The 21,011-nt window shown below is 44.4% G+C and overlaps 1 long non-coding RNA gene across 1 annotated transcript in view; it reads right to left on the bottom strand.

Annotated features, from left to right (window-relative positions):
• Positions 1 to 4,348: 4,348 nt before the first annotated feature.
• The window catches only part of LOC131478600 (uncharacterized), a 37,121-nt gene continuing 20,458 nt past the window's right edge, over positions 4,349 to 21,011 (bottom strand). The window contains exons 2-3 of the long non-coding RNA XR_009244571.1: positions 6,223 to 6,287; positions 4,349 to 4,454 (exon numbers count right to left, since the gene is read on the bottom strand). This is a non-coding gene — a long non-coding RNA (uncharacterized LOC131478600). The remainder of the gene's footprint in view (positions 4,455 to 6,222; positions 6,288 to 21,011) is intronic.

Below are 21,011 nucleotides of genomic sequence, written 5' to 3' on the forward strand. Positions count from 1 at the left end.
GCAACAGCCAGAGCTGAGCTGATCCAAAGCCAGGAGCCAGGAGCTTCTTCCAGGTCTCCCATGTGGGTGCAGGGGCCCAAACATCTTCTGCTGCTTTCCCAGTACATAAGCAGGGAGCTGGAAGGGAAGTGGAACAGCCAGGACACAAACCAGAACCCATGTTAGATGCCAGCAGTGTAAGACAGAGTATTAGCCTGTTGAGTCACCATGCCAGCCCTTGAAAAACAAGTATTTTTAAAAAGAAAGAACTAAAGAAAATCTGATCTAACAAGAATTTAAAAGAGGAAAATATCTTACCAAACAGATAATATGAATAAAGAAATTGAAATACAAAAAATAGAAATTCTGCAGTTGAGAGTACAATAACTAAATGTTTAAATTCACTAAACAGGCTGAGCAGCAGAGTTCAACTGACATAAAAGTGAACAGGTTGTTGGTAGGTTAAGCCACTGCCTGCAGTGTCAGCATCCTAAATGGGCATCAATTTGAATACTGGCTGCTCAATTTCTTTTCCTACTCTTTGCTAATGTGTGGAAAAGCAGTTGAAGATGGACTAATCCCTTGGACCCCTGCATCCATGTAAGAGACCAGGAAGAAGCTCCTGGCTCCTGACTTCAAGCTGGGCCAGCTCTGGCCATTGTAGCCATTTCGGGATTGAACTAGCAGATGGAAGATCTCTCTCTCTCTCTCCCTCTCTCTCTCTCCTCTGGATATAAATCTGCATGTGTGCATACACACACACACACATGCACAAACACATAGAGAGAATTTTTACTCTTCCTCTCCTATTTTATTTTGAAAATGACCACCAACTTACAAATTCTGGGATGGAGGGATTGCAATATGAACAGTTCCATGAACCCATTCTCCAAATAACCAAAATTTGTGAAAGATCTCTAATAAAATAACCATGTAAAGACTGGAAATATTCTATGAGCATACATCAATTTTTTTAAAGTGTCTTCAAGAAAATATATCACATCCAAACAGAATCTGTGGCCAAAGGACCATAATCTGTCCTTCACTCATCCCTGCAGTTCATGTGGGTACATGGGACCAAACACTGCTTCCTCTGCTCCTCACTGCCAGTCGAGGGATTTCATCTCTTACAAGAAGGGAGGGACCCCAGCACTTCTCAACCCCTTTAACATTGAGTTGCAAAAGCTAAATCCCTGATGGGTCCCTTCCTCCATCCAGCCCCAACTCATAGGGTGCCAATTGGCCTCACACCAGTTTGCTCATATGGTACAGGCTCCGAACCAGAAGACACAATCTGAGAAGAACAAAGGGGTACCATCCCAGGCCAGTGCCTGGAACAATGACTCACAGAGATTCTGCCCAGAGGAAAAAGCACTTTCTAGCTCTCTGCCTTTTCATAAACAATAGAGATTTTTCTTGGTAGGCAGTTAGGAGACAGCTAGTAGAGCTATACAAGCAACAAGCTAAATGAGAGGTCACCTACTCTACCAGGGAAGGAGAGAACTGTCTTTCCAGCAGCAGAGCAAACCTTAAAATCCAAAAAGCGTTCCTGAATTTAACTGAATCTCACTGTAGTGAAATTCCACCACAGGGTGGAACTGCAAGCCACAGAGCAATGATTGCGCAGTTAGTGAGGGTCAATGACTGTCATGCCACAGAGGTAGACAGCTCAACAAAAAATCAGTGAGAGACGATCCAGGCGATCCCTGTTAAAACCTCAGTCATTCCAAGGGGACTGTGTGCCTGACCAAGTGTGCACCCACTGACGAGTGAGGACAGCAGCAGCCCACTGTGGGAAAAACAGATTTCACTAAAATAGTCTAGATAAGCAGCTAAACAAATAGTCTATCAGGATTGACTCATACTTTACACAAGCATACCACACTAACTCAAGATGTTAATAGAGCAAGCTGTGGGGAAACTAAGAAAAAGGACTACATGCAAACTTTGTACTTGCCACCTAATTTTTCTGTAAATCTCAAATTGCTCTAAAATATAAGGGCTATTAAGCTTAAACTAAATCAACAGCAATATACACATATTTTATACGAATATGGACCTATTATAAAGAATGTTGTAGTTGTCGGCAGTGGAGGAAGGATAATGTACACAGAATGGTAGGGTGAAAGCTTTTTGATGATGAGCCTTTAATATTGCACTAATTGCTTAGAACAAAGTAACAGCTACTTTTACAAATAATTTCTTTTCAGTATTTTTTAACCCTGTTATATTTGAGAGGTAGACAGAGTTCCTAATTGATGGTTCACTCTTCAAATGGCTACAATGGCCAAGACTGGGCCGAGTCAAGCTGAGCCAAGAACTGGGAATTCAGTCTACTTTTCTCACAAGGGTGGCAGGAAACCAATGAATTGAGCTATCACCACTGCTTGCCCAGATCTGCATTAGCAGAAAGCTGGAGTCAGGACCTGGAGTGGGGTATCCGCCCCACGTACTGCGATATAGGAAATAGGCATATTAATCAGAGTCTTGAGCATGAGGGGAAAGATCTACTCATAATCGACTTTTTTCAAAAGATTTATGTATTTGATTAAACGTCAAAGTTAGAGACAGAGAAGGAGAAACAGAAAGATCTTGCATTTACTGGTTCACTCCCCAAATGGCCACAATCACCTGATCTGGGCTAAGCTGAAACCAGCTTCATCCAGGTCTCCCATACCGCTTGAGCTGTTAGCCTCTGCTGCTTTCCTAGGGTTTAGGCAGGGAGCTGCGTCAGCAATGACAGGCAGCTGGGACATGGACCCATTCCCACCTGAGGTCCTAATACCTAACAACTATCGCACTCTGAGGATAGAAGCCACGTTTTTCATTTTTTCAACTTACTGATAAATTTTGTAATTAGGTATTAGGAAATATATATATTTATATTGTTTATGTTTTTTATTTTTAATATATAAACAAATATATTAGATATATTTTATTGTAATATATTTTTATTTATTAATATACTTAATATATTTTAAATATATGTTAAATACATATATTAGTATTAAATATATACATTTACTATATTCATAGGCCCAGTGGGAAAAGACATGATAATCACAACACGTCCAAAGGATGAATTTAGCAAAATTCAACATGTATTTCTGATTGTTATCTAGGAATGGATACTTCCCTGACATAATTTTATACCATGTACTTATAAGCAAAAGCCATTATCAAACTGCATACCAAAATGTGAGCATTTCTATTAAAGTCAGGGGAAAGGTGAAAATCCACATTACTAGCACTATTATCACCTGAAGGCACAGCATAACACAGTGAGACAAGAGAATTAAATGAGGTATAAACTTTGGATAGCTAAAAGCAAAATAATCTCTATTTGTTGATGACATGACTGCATGATTTGAAAACCAGAGGATATCTATAGGAAAATATATTAGAAACCATAATGAGATTTAATGAAATACTGCCTTCCCACAACCACTTCAAAAAGATAATGGGGAAAATCACCTTCACAATAGCAACCAAGCATATGAAATATGCTAGCAGGGGATGTAGAACACATAAAAAGGAAATATAAGAATTATCCTCGGTCCCCAGCTGCAGGCAACTGCCTAGGCTGCCTTATACCTAGGCAAGTGTTATACTTCTGGGAGAAAAGCAGCCAATAGCTGGCAGGCATTCTGGACCTGGTTAATGCCAAATCTGTGCTAACTATACCACTACGTCAGCATAGCTGGCTATCCAATTAAAAATAATTAAGAATATACAGGTGCGCCCGGTGCAATACCCCAGTGGCTAAAGTCCTCACTTCGCAGGAACCGAGATCCCATATGGGCACCAATTCTAATCCCAGCGGTCCTGCTTCCCATTCAGCTCCCTGCTTGTGGCCTGGGAAAGCAGTCGAGGCTGACCCAAAAGCCTTGGGACCCTGCACCCATGTGGGAGACCTGGAGGAAGCTCCTGGCTCCCGGCTTCGGATCAGCACAGCACCGGCCATTGCAGTCACTTGCAGAGTGAATCAATGGACAGATCTTCCTCTCTGTCTCTCCTCCTCTCTGTATATCTGACTTTCCAATAAGATGAAAAAAGTCTTTTAAAAAATATACAGGAAACTATGTGCATGGCAGAAGGTGGGGGAGCCGACTGGGACATGACAGTTCAGCCCAGGCATGCCACTGTACAACACTGGGGCGTGGGCAGGGCTGCAGATTGCCTGGGGAAGGGATCTGGGGACTTGTTGGAGACAGGCCATTGAAGGCATGTTTGACAGGTGAGGAGTGACTGCTAGGGACTTCCACAAACCAGGCAACTATGCTTGTGAATAGGCAAGGGAATTGAGATGGAATGTTTTAGAGGGGGGAAGCTGGAGGGCATGTCTAAAACAGATCAAGGCCCCTACTCACCCGGGAGAGCTGGACTGAGCTAAGCAGCATCACCTCGGCACCCAGCATCACCTAGTAGCTTCATCTGGAGGGCCATGCCTAGCTGGACTAAGCCACAGTACCTGCCTGTGAATGTCGGGGCAGGGTGGACCACATCAGACTGGGTCACAGTACCCACAGGAGCACAAGAAAAGCAGATCTGGGGCTGATTCTGTAGAGGACCTGTGGGCTCTCTTCTGTGGGACTGTAGTATCTGCACGTTTGCTTAGGAACTGGGGGTGGTAATGGGCTGAGTTGGATGAGCCACAGAACTCACCTATAATCGTGGGAGCAAAGGCTGGGAGGAGTCCCAGCCGGACTAGGCTGCAGAACCTATCAACACATGCAAAGGCCAGAACTGAGGGCAGACCATGCCAAGCAGGGCCACAGCATGCATGAGATCCAGGGCTGGAATGGGATCTAGAAGGGGAACTTTGAGTACTCCCCTGCTAGGCTGCAGCTCCTGCTGGTAAGTGCAAGAGCCAGAGCTAGGGGAAAGCCAGGCCAGGACAGGCTGCAACACCTGTTGGCATATGTGTGGTTCAGGTCTGGGAACAGGCTGGGCTGGGTCAATGTGCAACACACGGGGCAGGGGCAGGAGCAAGAGCCAGGCTGGGGTACAGGCTGGTCCAGGTTGGGTTGCTACATCTGCCAGTTCACAGGAGGGCCCGGGCTGGGGCTAGGCCAGGTTGGGCTAGTCTGCTACACCTGCTGGTGAAAGCAGATATTGCGAGCAAGCCATGCCAGGCTGAGCTGCAGCAGCCACTTCCATACACAAGACCAGGGCTGGGACCATGCCTGGTAGGGAAACTGTGGGCACCACCCCCTGCTAGGCTGCAGCTTCTAGTAGTAAGCACAGAGCCAGGGCTGGGAGCAGGCTGGGCTACACAAGGTGGCAGCTCCCATAGGCAGACATAAGCCAGATTTGGGGCAAATTGGGGCAAATTGGGCCAAGCAAAGCTGCAATGGCCATGGATAGGCATGAGCCCCAGATGGAATGCAAATGCAGAACAAGCTGGGCGGCCACAGCACACGCCAGCGCATGCAAAAAGGGCGCTGGGGACAGAACTGGAGGAGGTTACTGGGGGTCACCCCAGCTAGGCTGTAGCATCAGATGGTGTGCATGAGACCAAGCCTGTGATAGGCTGAGCTGAGCTAGGCCACAGCACCCATAGCTTGTGTGAGAGATGGGAATGGAGGTGAAACTAAGCAGACATCTATTCATATGTGCACTGGCTGGCACAGGTGACAGACTGCATCTGACCCTGCACTGACTGGTGCACACAAGCGTCAAGTCTGAAGCTATCCTAGCCGAGTTTTCTTGGGGGACTCCCCAACTAGATGGCTGGACTCAAACCCTGGCAACAAGGAAAATCACAAGATGTGTAATCCGAACCTGGAGTGCATGTGTTAGGATTGGGCCTTCTCAGTTGCTGATGCCCATGCAGTGCACAGCATACCCAGATGCACACGGGGGACATGACAGCCAGCTCACCCAGGCTTACAGAGGATGTGAAGTACCTCAACAGAGGACGGAAAACAGAGTAGATTGGAAAATTCTCCAAGTAAGCTATGTAGAAAGTGTTTAGGTCTATGGATATACTAAGGTGGTCTTGGTCAGATTCTCTCAACCTTGGTGCAAGAATGCCAACAACGTCTTCAAACTACCAAACCATACAAGTAATACACTTAGAACATTCTTCCCCACATCGAGATCTCTAAGGTATCATCAAAAAACAGTCCCTCATCTCTGGGAGCTGATGAAGTTTGACAACAAGGACTACCCTCTTCACTCCTCCCACAGCATACACAGGCAGAAAAAAAGAAAAAGAAATGAAACATATGTCCTACCTACCTTCTTCCATACTTCAATCCTCCCCACTCTAATCAGAGGTCCACTTGGGCAAGCATCCCTCTTAACTACATTAACAATATTAAAAGTAACAATTTAAATTTTAAAAGATTATATTTGTAACATAAATAGTTAAAGAGATAAAAATCACATTTTACTTTGCAATAGGAAGTCTTAATATTATAAAAATGGAAATTTTTTATAGGCTAAAATTTCAATACAGCCTGTATCAAAATACCAATAAGCTATTTTATATTCTTTTTACTTCACAAAATGGTGCTAATCTTCACCTGAAAGAATAGCAGGTGAAAATAGGCAGAAATTTTCTGGAAAGGAAGACAAAAGAGGCTTTGCTCCACTGCATAGGAAAAATATGAAATCACTGACTGAAATGAGGTGCACACGGACACACAGATCAATGGGACAGAAAACACAGAAATCAATACAAGCACAATATGAAAAGTACATATACAATAACAGTGAAATTTCAACTCAACAAACAAGTCAAGACATTTATTTAATGCATGATCCTGAGACAATACACTCACTATTTGAAAGAATATGAAACTAGGCTTCTGTCCTAAACCCTACCCCAAAACAAATAAATGCACTAGAAGAAAACACAGATGAAGCATTTTTAAAAAGATTTATTTATTTTTTTTTGGAAAGTCAGATATACAGAGAGGAGGAGAGACGAGAGGAAGATCTTCCACCCAATGATTCACTCCCCAAGTGGCTACAACAGCAGGAGCTAAGCCAATCTCAAGCCAGGAGCCCAGAACCTCTTCCAGGTCTCGCATGTGGGCACAGGGTCCAAAAGCTTTGGGCCGTCCTTGACTGCTTTCCCAGGCCACAAGCAGGGAGCTGGATGGGAGCAGGACCGCTGGGATTAGAACCGGCGCCCATACAGGATCCCTGCGTTCAAAGCGAGGACCATGCCGGGCCTGATGAATTATTTTTCATATATAATTTTGGAATGCAGAAGATCCTTTGTAAAGCCTAAAATGAAGTCCAGAAGCAATAAAGGGAATTATTGATAATCCAGAATGTCTCAGTTCAAAGTTCCTCTTTGCGAGTACCACAAGCAAAATCTAAAAACAGTAAATGAGTGTGGGCAATGTTTGTATAAATGTAATATTCATTTTTACCTTTATTTGTTAAAACAAAATTGGGGAAAATGAAAGGTAATAAGATATGTTTGACTAAATAAATTCCAGCACACCCATGCAATGCAAAGCCATAAATTTGACTTGTTTTTTTAATGAGATAAATCTGATACAGAAAGACTTTGATAATAAATTGTTATGTTATATGAAAAAGGCAAATTAAAGAACTTTCATCAGTGTTACAAAGGATATATTCATATTTACCTTGAGAGGGAAATGTGCTTGCTTGGATATACAAAGACAATTACTACAAAGATGGACCAGAAACTAACAGTAATCAGCTCTGAGGACTGGCACTGGGAGAGAGAAAGACTGGACAAGGATTTCTTTTTAATTTATGCATTCATTCGATGAATATTGATTGAACTTCTATTATACACCAGCATGTTTTTAAGGTCTAAGGATAGAGATGATGATAGATTGGGGAGCCGGGCAACGTACAATTACATAATCTATAACAACACATTTTCAGGACGTGATAAAGTCTATGACAGACAACACAGAGGATGACATGAGAGAGCAGTGGGTAAAAAACTGAGGGGTTATTTCACATTGCATGACTGGGCAGGGGCCTGAGGAGGTAGCAACTGAAGTGAGATCTAAATGACAAGAAGGCAGTCTAGAAAAACAACAAGAAAGGCCACTGGGTGCAAAGGATCAAAGGTAAGAGCAACCTTGGGGTGTTCCACAATGGAGGCCAAGGTAGCTGAGATTAGTAAATAAGAGGAAGAATCTGCAGATCAGATCGAATCATGTTTGTATCGATTTTCTTTCAGATTTTTCTAATAGCAAAGCCTTGGTCATTTCCAAAGTAGCAATCATATATTAAGGCTTTACAAAGAGATTAAGAGAATCACGTAAGTCAGCTCCATCACTGCCTGCTTTACCTTAGTTCAATTCACCTCACCAACAATAAGTCCCAGCTTTTTCGCTTGTAAAAGGAGGAAAAGTACACTCACCTCAGAGGGCTGAAGGGCAAATTAAATTAAATCTATGTAAAGGGCTGTTTTGATTAGGGCTCTTTTGATTGCAACGGACACCCCGTGAAGCTACATCGTGAATCGGAAATCCAAAGACAGGAAGTCAAGTAACAGACAGAGCTCATGATGCCTGGAGCTGCAGGAAGTTGCTGAACGAGGCCCCAGCCTCTGCATTAGAGCTTCGCCATTACTATACCTCACCTATACTACATGTCTGCTTTTTTTGTAGATCTGCCTCTAGGTCCTCACTCAGCCAACCACCTTCAGCTACTCCCCTAAAATTGTAACAGGCAAGTGCTGTCTGGTCCATAATGCCCCCCCACCCCACTAACTAGCACCCAAGTCCACTGGACCTGTCAGCTCAGCTCCCCACAACTAACTGGCAACTCCCCTCTGGATCTCTTATTTCACATTCCCAACACAGCAATCTGATTGGCCCACCTCATCATCTTAGGCTGGGCTACACAACACACAGGTTGTGGGGCCAGCCTTGGATCAGGTGCTGTACCCTAAAGAGCGGAGGCGGGCAGGGGGAGGGGGAAGTGGTACATATCTACTTGAGGCTTGATCATTTGACAGGAGCTGTAAGCAAAGTCAGTTCTCCCAGCACAGAATGTAAGGATGGAAGGCAAAAAGTGGCACCTCTAATGTATGTGTGAAACAGAGTGACACGTGGTAAGTGTTCAAGAAACTGTCATGATTAACAGTAACACTGTGCTACCTCTTACAGGAAGCCTTCCTAGGTCTCTCAAGTTTACCAAACCTTTTCTCCCAGATTAGAATCTCTGCTTGCAGGAATCACCCAACTAAGAAATCAATAAAATTCCATCAGATAGGGCAGATTTTAAGGCTTTCCGAGTTGAAAGCATTGGACTGGGCACTGGGAGAAGTGCCACAAAAAATGTATCAGGCTCTTATTCCAGCCTCAAGGAGCAATGTGGGTACTACAAGGTAAAAAGCAACCTGAGCCAGGCGAGATGCACAGACAGCAGCTGGGGGAGTTCAGGGAAGGGCAGAGTGTTGTTTATTCATATGTATGCCTGTCTCCTGGATCCCTCCCCTTACATGTCCCAAAGGCACTCTGAACCAAACATATTTAAAACTGATCTCATCGGCCCCCTCCCAAACCTGTTCCTCTTCTCCGATTCCCAGTCTCAGTGAGGCAAGTTCATCCAACCCAGTTGCTCAAGCTTGAAACCTGAGCCGCAGCAGCTCACCATGTCAGCTGTTGCAGTTGCTAAAGTTGTCCCTGAACCTTTGGTGTGTGTTTGCCTTGCCCCAAAGGTCAGAACTAATAATAAACTTGAGCACTGCTGCAGGACAGGGAAATTCAAACCAGCCTGGACACAGGCAAGACCCGGAGGAGCAGAGCTGATTTGGGATTTGGTCCTGCTGTCAATGGGTATAATCCCTCTCAAGAAAGCATCTTGGCAAGAGCCTAAAACTGTTCAGGTCATTTTCCCCAGGAATTCTGCTCCTAGGATACGTATCCATGTGCTCCCACTCCCAAACAAGAAAAGTTCTCAGCACAAAATTATTTTCTGCAGGGCTGATTGTGGATGGTCAAACACTGTAAAGTAGTCCTAACGTCCATCCAGAGGGGAAGGGTTAAGTGAATCGTGTCACAGCTGTCTGACAGAACATTCTACAACCATTACCTAGGGATGACGGCTGTGGGGATTCTATAGCAACAGGAAAAATTATTATGCTGTAACCAAGGATACCAAGGTATGTGTACACTCTAATCGCAACAACGTAAAAACTGCATGGGTGCAGGATCTGCGGGTGCACATCAAAAATTTCTTCCATATGATACACAAGCTTTGAATGTTCTCGATGTTATTTCTATCTCTTGGAGATACAGGTGTCTTTTCCTTCAGTCAGTCCACTGTCTCAACTACGTGCCTTTAGAAACCAGGCCCTTCACTAGGTGCTTGGTGATTCAAACGCTTGGGATGCTAGGGCCGAAAGAAACCGATACAAAAATAAACATTTTCAAAAGTACATGGAGCAGTGTGTGGGGGCCCACTTGTGGTCGAATGCAGGCACAGTCACCCCCTGGCGGCGACCCGACTGCCTGCCCGGGGCGGCTCTAACCCCTGCTGTCAAGAAGGCTTCCACTCCCCTGACCCAGCCCCGTTCTCCCAACGTTTAAGACTCCTCCGTCCCCTAGCAAGCGTTCCAGCAGCGGTAAGGCCCGCGCTTTGCCCACCCGGTTCTTCGAACCCCAGCTCCTCCCCTCTTCCCCCTCCCAGCCTTGCCAGCGTCCCTCTGGGCTCTGCAAGATTACCTCATTGTTCCTGCTTCGCATGCGCCCTTGCCGATGGCCAATTGGCTGCCCCTGATGCAGGCGGCCGGCTCGGGGGCTTTCCCACTCTCCTAAGCTTTTGAAGGTGGCGAGTCTGTCCTGGACGCCTTACTTGGCGAGAGACATTCGCACACAAACTCAGGGTTCTAAGAAATGGAAGCAAGAAAAGCTGCAAACCCTAAAACTCGCTACTCCAGCTTCAGCCATACCCACCCACTTCCTACATGGATAACGCCCCCTTGACCCCGCCGGCCTCCCGCCTTCAAAGCCTAGCCGCGAATTGAAGCCCGTCCACCATGCGTCTCACTCCGCCCAACACACCCGGGTGTACGCACCCTAGGGCGGAGCTATAGGAAGCTGATACAATCAAGACAGATGGGCAGCAGCTGCTGGAAGGGATCGCAGCGGGGAGAAGACGGCAGATTTAGTAACCGCCATCCAAGTGAGACTTTAGTATCGAACTAAAGCTTCGTGCCTTTCTCTGAAAGATTGTCCAGCGTGTTAAAATACACATAGTCTGTAGTCTCAGCAATTCCATTTACATATAGGAATGTACTTAAAGAACTTCACAGAAAATGAAACTAAAAGACATTTATTCTGATGCAAAAATTTGATATCCATGCAAAGTTGATTCATTCCATTCTTTTCCAGAAACCTTTTGAAGACCCGTCACCTGCATGGATTCCAAACATTTTTGCACCAAAAAATATCTAATTTAAATAAACTTGTATTTCGGGATAGCTTTAAATTTGCAAGACAAACATTCTAAAGTAGTAAAAAGTTTCCATAAATCCCACACCCAGTTTCTATTAACATATCAGTGTGATGTATTTGTCAGATTAGTGTTTATCTTTTAACACCATTTTCTACAAACTTTTTCAAGTTCTATTTTACACAGAGGCTTTAAAGAGTTTATGGTAGGGCCCAGTGTGATAGCCAGTGGTTAAAGTCCTCATCTTGCATGCCCAGTATCCCATATGGACACCAGTTTGTGTCCCAGCTGCACCAGTTTGTGTCCCGGCGGCCTTGCTTTCCCATCCAGCTCCTTGCTTGTGGCCTGGGAAAGCAGTCAAGGATGGCCCAAAGCCTTGGGACCCTGCACCTGTGTGGGAGACCCAGAGGAGGAAACTCCTGGCTCCTGGCTTCAGATTAGCTCAGTGCTGGCCATTGTGGCCACTTGGGGAATGAACCAGTGAATGGGAGATTTTCCTCCTCTCTGTACATGTGACTTTCCAATAAAAATAAATAGAACTTTAAAAAAAAAAAGATCCATAGTAAATATACAACGAAAACGTAATGTGAGTTCTTCATGAACTTCTTGAAACCCAGGGTGTTGGGTGTGTGTGTGTGTGTGTGTGTGTGTGTGTCAGAACCACCCAGATTTGTTATAACAGATTACTGAAACTTGCCCACTGTCAGAGATTCCGATTCAGTAGCTTTGAAACAGTGCCTGATAATTTGCCTTTCTAGCAAGCTCCAGAGTAATGCTTATGCTATCTGCTTCAGAAACCACACTAAAACCCTTCTGTTCCTGAGGTAGAGAAAAAAATCCCAAGGAGCTCAGAAGAACAAGTATAAGCCTTGCTAATTTACTTCCAATGAGAGATTGAAAGCACCATCAAGGAGTAGAGTATGATTGATGATTGGATGGCTTTATCAGCTAAATAGGCTATGATAAACTGACATGTAAAGGTATCAGTGACGGTGGCAAAAGTGGCTAACAGCATCTATGGAGCTCTTCCACTATGTGAGGCACTGTACTTAGGACATTGAATTCATTAGCTCGGTTTCTACGGCAATGCTCAAGGGTATGGTTATATCTCGGTCACCCCACATTAACAATGCTCAGGACATTGTCAGTAAATGCTTAGAGCATCACATGATCAGACCCAGTCCCAGTCTAGTGGAGGAGGGGGAAAAAAGGCAAAGAATGAATGTAGTATCTCAGAGGAGATTGGGCAGCCTTCCAGGAAGAAGTAGTAAGTCGGATTTTCTCTTTTGAAAAATCTCAGTCAAAATGAGTAAGTTGCAAAACCCCATTCCTAGATTTTAGGGCTTCATAAACCACACATTATAAAAACTTATTAGGAAAGAATAAAATTCTGCTGAGGGAGGACACACACATACACAAATGTACAGAAAGTCTGACATTTCTAGGGGAACACAAGGGTAAAAAGACAGATATAGCCCCCTAATACGATTTTTTTTTAAGATTTATGTATGTATGTACTCATTTGAATTTAGAGAGAGAGAGAGAAAGATCTTCTGTCTGCTGGTTCACTCCCCAAATAGCCATAATGGCCAGACATCAGCTGGTGTGAACCCAGGAGTCAGGAGTTCCTTCAGGGTCTCCCATGTGGCTGCAGGAGACCAAGCACTTGGGCCATCCTCTACTGCTTTCCCAGGCACATCAGCAGAGAGCTGGATGGGAAGTGGGGCTGCCAGTATACAAACTAGCGTCCATATGGGACATCAGTGCTGCAGGTGGCAGCTTCCCTAGTGTGCCACAATTCTCTAGTCCCTATACTCTTGGAACCAACATTCTAGTGAGGGAAATAGACAATAAGCCAACAAATAATTCATAATTATAATATGATATACATACAATTTATTCATATTATACAATATGATTATAATAAATACAATTAAAGTGAAGGAAATGCAATAGAAAGACAGAGGCAGTGTTACAGGGAAATCAGTGCACAGGATAGAAGCAATGTTTGTTCTTGTCTCACATGAAAGAAGAATTTCCATGTGGACAAGCCAGTGAGCAAGGTGAGATGTATCAAAGACAGACACCTGGCGCAGTAATCAGGAGAGGGAAAATTTTTTTAATGTTTTAAAAATATGGTCAAAATGGAGTATTTTAAGCCAAATTTTAGGACAAAAATAAACCATCAATTAGGGGATGGGGATGCGAAACTCAAAGGTCCAGAATTCTAATATTGTGTGGCTTATTGAAAACAAAAAGCCATCAGGAGGGAGTGCCTGATAACCTCTTTTGATTCTCATGATAAGCTAAAATCTCAGAAGAATGGACTCCAAGTTCCCTTGCTATTCTCATGATAAAAGTGGAAACTCAGTTGTGGGACTTTTATGGTACCTTCCTAAAGGTAGTCTTTGAGGAAACACAAGCATCTTGCACGCTTTCAAAAGACTTCCCCTGTCTCACTCCAACAGAGACCTGTCTCTGACAGCTAACTTTATACAACAGGGCATTAGCACAATTGTGGAACAGGGAGCTCCAAGCACTTGCTCCTATAGAAACTGGCAAAACCAACTTTGCCAAAACTCTGAGAAATGTTCAAAGGTTTACAGCAACCAAATAGATGCTGAATAAAGAAGGAAAAAAATCTTCAAAATTATAAGAACACTCACAGCATTTTTTCTTTCTTTTGCCCCACCCACTCACCAGTGGAGTGGTGGTCTTGAATAGCGCAGCTCAAATTCCCACATGGAACCCTGAGTCCTGCTTCTAAAGAGAAGGGAGCAAACCTTATGTGCAAATTATCATGTATGTATGTTCAAGCTGTCATGGGAGCTGAAAGACTAACAAGGGCATTCATTTCTGTTTCACTTCACTCAGAACTAAAGCTGGAAAAATGACAAACATTACTCAAAATCAATGCAAGAAAGACTAGCAACACGCACATGTCTGGGTAAAGTATTACAGTCAAAACATAAAATAGACCACCTAAGGCATGGGAGTAAAAGCTGGGGAGAATTTCTTGGAGAAATTAAAACATTCAAAAGCAGCTGTGTTCGTGGGATAATTAGGAAAGCCATGTGCATGCCTCATGCAATACAGATGTTCAGAAAAGACCTGAGAAGGACCCAAAGTTTTAACCAGGAGCTGATGCCAAGGCTTAATGCAAGCTTGCCCAAATATTGAAGAAGTACACTAAAACAGATGAATTCTGCAAAGACGGGGAGGTAGAGATTTTTGTTTATTTGTTTCAGCTCCTAACATTCAAGGAAATCTATCAAAATACTAGCTGAGCACAGACGAAAGAACAAAGGCTTCAGTGACTACACACAAGGAATGCATCCTTTGCAAAACCAGTTGGGGAAAGTCACTAAGTAAATGCATTACTACAGCCTTTAAGAACATTCAAAAAATAGAAAACGCAGGATGAACAAAGAGAATTTAATTTCTATCTTTAACACCTGTTGGTGTGTGTGTGAAGACCAGGCCTGTGGAAGGAAGGGCTTGTCTAGACCACAGCACCCATCAGTTTGTGTGAGACAGGGCTGGGGGTAGAACTGATCAGGCAGCTGCATCCATTGGTATGTGCTTTGGCTAGTGCAGATGACAGATTGCATCTGATCCTGCACTGGCTGGTGCGAATAGTGAGGTGTGAGGTCACCTCAGTCAAGATTTCTTGGGCCCGGCAGCGTGGCCTGGTGGCTAAGGTCCTCGCCTTGAATGCCCCGGGATCCCATATGGGCGCTGGTTCTAATCCCAGCAGCTCCACTTCCCATCCAGCTCCCTGCTTGTGGCCTGGGAAAGCAGTTGAGGACGGCCCAATGCCTTGGGACCCTGCACCCACGTGGGAGACCCGGAAGAGGTTCCAGGTTCCTGGCTTCGGATCGGCGCACACCGGCCCGTTGTGGCTCACTTGGGGAGTGAAACATCGGACGGAGGATCTTCCTCTCTGTCTCTCCTCCTCTTTGTATATGCGGCTTTCCAATAAAAATGAATTAAAAAAAAAAGATTTCTTGGGGGACTCCCCAACTAGATGGCTGGACTCAAACCCCAGCCACAGGAAAAATCACAACATACATGGTCTGACCCAGGAGTGCATGTTAGGGTTCTGGGCCTCCTCAGTTGCTGATGCCAATACAGTGAACAGCATGGATGCACACGGGGAACATGATAGCCAGCTCATCTAGGCCAGCAGGGAATGTCAACTGCCTGGTTAGAAGAAGGAAAGCAGAACAGGATGGCCAAGCTTTGCAGCAGGTTCCCTGGGTCGGTGGATGCATTAAGGTGGTCTTGGTCAGCCAATAGACCTTGGAAAGCTTTTCTCAACCTTGGTGCAACAAAAGCCAACAATATATTAGAACTATTAAAACCACTCAAGTAACACCATTGGAATGCTCTTTCTCATATCATGGGTTCAAAGGCATCATTAAATGACTGTCCCACATCCCCAAGTGCTAATGTATTTTGACAGCAAGGAATGCCCCCCTCCACTTCCCCTGCTGTGGACACAGGAGAAAAAAATTTAATCGTTTGTTCCATCCACCTTTCTCTATACCTCAACCCTCCCCCTCCAAATCGGAGAACCACATGGGTGTGCATCCCTCTCAACTATGTAAACAATATCTAAAATAAAATATTTTCTATCTCTGTTTCTTAAACAGATACTTTTTGAATAATTATACAAGATTTTTATGAAGAATTAATTGTATGGCAACACATTAAATAGAACCTAGATGAAGTGGAAAATTCCTAGGAACACACAAATTTAAAAAGTGACTCAAAAAAATAGGAATCCTTACCAGATCAGTTCCATGAGATCAAAGCAGTGAACAAGCAATTCAAACAAAGAAAAGCTCAGGAACAGTGGATTTAATGCTTGAATCCTACAAAAACATAAAAATATTGAAGGTAAAATCCACACCAGTCCTTCTCAAAATCCTCCAAAAACAAAGAGGAGCAACTCCTACATCATTCTTTAAAATAAACTTTATTGGAGCCGCCATTGTGGCATAACATGTTAAAGCAATGCCACTATCCCACATAGGCATTGCTTCATGTCCCAGCTGCTCCACTTCCTATCCAGCTCCCCACTAAGGTACTCAGGCAAGTAGTAGAGAATAACCCAAGTCCTTGGGCCCCTGCACTTACATGGGAGCCTTGAAAGAAGCTTTTCTCCTGGTTTCAGCCTGCCCCACCTCTGGGTGTTGTAGTCTGAGGAATGGGCCAGTGGATGGAAGAGCTCGCTCTCTCTCTCTCTCTCTCTCTTGCTTTCTCTCTGTAACTTCAACTTTCAAATAAAAAAAAAAACCTTTAAAAGTTAATAATAACACAAAACACAAAAACCCTCATGATCATCTCATTTGAATTATGAAAGATCATCCACAAAATTCAAAATCCTTTCATTAAAACAAAAACAAACAACAACAACAACAACAAAACAGCATTCTAGGACAGCAGGAGACTTCCTCAAAATGATAGCAGGCATTTCTTAAAAATCCAAAGCAAACATCACTCAACAGTGAAAAAATGAAAACTCTCTCCCTAAGCTAAGGAATAAGCCAAAACGCCTTCACCACTACTCCTCAACACTGAACTGAAGTCCTACTCAGAGCAATCGGATAAGAAACACAAAGCATCCAAATCAGAAACCCTTAGAGCTCACTTGTGTCCTCCCAGTAATCCATCTGCAATTCCCTAGTACTTTAGATCACATCTTTATTTGGCTTGTTAGAGAGGTAAATAATATCAAATGAGGTCACTAGAGCGGGCCCTAATCCAGTATGATTGGTATCCTTATCATCAGAGATTACAGCACTGATAATCCATAGAAGAAAACACACAGACAAACAGGGAGAAGATGACCATGCACCACGCAGAAGAAATTCAGCCTGCTGACATCTTGATGTCAAACTTCTGGCCTCCAGAATTTGACAAAACTTACTTCTGCTGTTGAGGGCCACCAGGCTGTGGAGCTTTGTTGTACAGAAAATCTCAAAGAAACTACCGAAAAGCCACCGAAGTGAACAAATTCAACCAAGTTGCTCTAGGCGTGATAGCCTAGTGGCTAAAGTCCTCACCTTGCATGCAACAAGATCTCATATGGGCACCAGTTCATATCGTGCTTGCTCCACTTTCCATCCAGCTCCCTGTTTGTGGCCTGGGAAGACAGTCAAGGATGGCCCAAAAAAGCCTTGGGACCCTACACCCGCGTGAGACCTGGAAGAAGCTCCTGGCTCCTGACTTCAGATCAGATTAGCTCAGTTCCAGCCATTGTGTCCAACTGGGGAGTGAACCAGCAGATGGAAGATCTTTCTTTTCTCTCTTTCTTTCCTTCTTTCTTATATATTTGACTTTCCAATAAAAATAAATATATTTAATTTCATTTTATGACATAGTTTCATAGGCTCTGGGATTCCCCCAACCTCTCCCATGCCCTCCCCCATATTGGATTCCTCCATACTGTTGCAGTAGTACAGTTCATATCCAGTCATGATTCCTTCATTGCGAGCATGGACCAAATTCAACCAAGTTACAGAATAAAAGTACATAAGAAACACATACATAAGAAAAGTCTGTTCTGTTTCTATAATCCTACAATGGACCATCTAAAATGGAAATTAGGGGAACAATTTCATTATAATAACAGCTAGAAGTAGGAAGAAACTTAACCAAAGATTTGAAGCCTTGCATTACTGAAAGGGGCCAGCACCGTGACATAACAGGCTAAGCCTCTGCCTGTGGCACTAGCATTCCATGTGGGCACTAGTTTATGACCTGGATGCTCTACTTCCCATCCATCCCCATGGTTGTGTCCTGGGAAGGCAGTAGAGGATGGCCCAAAGCTTTGGAACCCTGCACCCAGAAGAAGCTCCTGGCTCCTAGCTTCAAATCAGCTCTGCTCTGGCCATTTCAGGCAATTCATGAGTAAAGCAGCAGACAGAAGATCTTTCTCTGTATCTCCTCCTTTCCCTGTAAATCCACCATAAAAATAAAAATAAATAAACCTTTTTTTTTTTTTTTAAAGTCAGATATACAGAGAGGAGGAGAGACAGAGAGGAAGATCCTCCATCTGCTGATTCACTCCCCCAGTGAGACGCCACGGGCCGGTGCTGCGCCAATCCGAAGCCGGGAACCTGGAACCTCTTCCGGGTCTCCCACGCGGGTGCAGGGTCCCAAGGCTTTGGGTCGTCCTCGACTGCTTTCCCAGGCCACAAGCAGGGAGCTGGATGGGAAATGGAGCTACTGGGATTAGAACAAGCGCCCATATGGGATTCCGGCGCGTTCAAGCCGAGGACTTTAGCTGCTAGGCCATGCCGCCGGGCCCAAAAATAAATAAATCTTTCTTAAAAATACTGAAAGAAATGAAAAAGACCTCTCAAGCTAACAGGAAAACTTCATATTGTTAAGATGCTAACACTGCCCAAAAGGATGCAAAATTTTAAAACAATATTCCAATAGCCTCTCTGGGCAGAAATAGAAGAAATAAATCTTCAACTTCAGAAGAAATTCTAAGCAGGGGAGAAACTCTGTCCTATCCAGGTGTCAGATTCCCTAACAGCTAGGATGGAGGATGGAATGAAAAACCAAGCTCCAGAAAAAGAACATGGCTAACACAAGAATCAATATGAGAATGGATAAAGGGGAGCAATTGTCAAACACTTCAGACAGTTGAAATGGACAGACTTGGTGACAGGTAGATGTGAATGAAAGTTTAGTGACTTATCACTCAACTCTTACAAATCTCCAATTGAAAATAGCACACATATTCTCTTCCATCCTCTTATCCTGCTTTATTTTTTCTCCATAGTGCTCCAAATTGCTTGGCCTTTTATTGCACACACATTTGTTTATGTAGTGCCCCTTACCCCCACTGCAATGTAAACTCAACAAGATGGAAGCTGCCTATTTCTTTTACTCACCACTTTCATCTTCAGCATTGAGAACAAGCCTTGAACAAAGCAAGCAGTAGAGAAAAGCGCTGGCTTCGGTATCAGCCTTGAGAACGCTGGATAGTATACGGCCTTCAGCACGTCTGAAATCCCTGGACCTGTGAGTGACACATGGTCACGTGAGTCCTCCACACAGCAAGCACCTGCCAGCAAGACTTTCCATTTCAACTACAGGTAAGCTTTCTGAAAGTAAGCTGGAGTACAAAATCTCCTTGTATGTTTCATGTTGAAATTCTTTCAGTCACTTGAAGTATCCATATATAAATGTGCATCCTTTCGAAAAACTGCTGAGAAAGGAATAACACCACAACGTAAGAATTTCTTACATAGCTCCTGTCATTTTATTTCAAGGCAGAGCCTATAATTGGTATGCCTGTGATCAAAACTGAGATTTGGATGGACACTCAGAGATGATTTTTTTCTACAACTTTTTCTCTTTTTTAAAAAAGATCTATTTTTATTTGAAAAGCAGATTTTACAGAACGAGACAGAGAAGTCATCCATCCACTGATTCACTCCCCAAATGGCCTAAATAACCACAGTTGAACTAATCCACTGGGGGCTGGCAGGGCTGGCTAGGCTACAGTCCCCACTAGCGTGAGCTAGAACTGAGGGTGGGCCGGGCCAGGCCATGCTACAACACCTACTGGCAAATGCTGAGGTGAGGCAGGCCACGCCAGACTGGGCCGCAGCGCCCAACCAGCACATGTGAGACCCAGGGGAGAGTAGGTGAACCAGGTAAGGTTGGCTGCAGGGAGCTCCCCTGCTGGACCACTATTCCCACTGGTAAGTGTGAGAGTTGGGATTGGGGCCAGACCAGACTCGGCAGAGCTACACCACCTGTTGGCCTGCATGTACACTGGATGGACTGTACCTACTGTTACATGCATAAGCCAGAATGGGTGTGGGTTGTTTGGGCTTTGCCGCAGCATCAGGTAGCAGGTACTGACATGGGGGGAAACTTCGTCAAGCTCAACTGCAGTACCACTTGGAGGGTGTGAGATGCAGAAATAGGAGTGAGTCCATTAGGGAAACAGTGGGCACTCTTGGGTTGCCACTCCGCTGGTGAGCATAAGAACCAGAACTAGGACATGGACAGGCTGGCTAGACAGAGAGTGGCACCCGCCAGCACATGTGTGGGCTGGATAGTGGGGCTGGTTAGATTGAACTAGATTTCAATGTCCATTGACATGTAGGAGAGTTGAATGGGATGTGGGTCAGACAGGACTAATTTGCTGTACATACTGGCAAGCACGGGAACCAGAGCAGGAGGTGGACCTGGTAGGGGTTATTGTAGGTCACTCCGACTAGGCTACAATTCCCACTGGTTTGCATAGGGGCCAAGTGTATGGTGGGCAGAATCGGGCTGGACTGTAACATCCATTAGTTTTCGTAGAAGACAGGGCTGGAGACAACTGACCCAGCAATTGCAACTGATAGGCTGATTTCTTGGGGCGGACTGTACCAGTCTGGGATCACCTCAGATGAAGTTTCTTTGGGAATCCCCTCAACTGAACCACTGGACTCAGAACTCAAACCATGGAGGAAATTGCAGGTTCTTAGTCTGACCATGGAATGCATGTGTCAGAGCGAGGCCTCTTCAGTGGCTTCAATGGAGCAGCGAAAGCATATCCAGATGCACATGGAAGATAGGGCAGTGCACTGGAGCCTGCAGAGGACAAC

Source organism: Ochotona princeps, chromosome X (assembly GCF_030435755.1).
Source record: "Ochotona princeps isolate mOchPri1 chromosome X, mOchPri1.hap1, whole genome shotgun sequence".
Taxonomy (NCBI): domain Eukaryota; kingdom Metazoa; phylum Chordata; class Mammalia; order Lagomorpha; family Ochotonidae; genus Ochotona; species Ochotona princeps.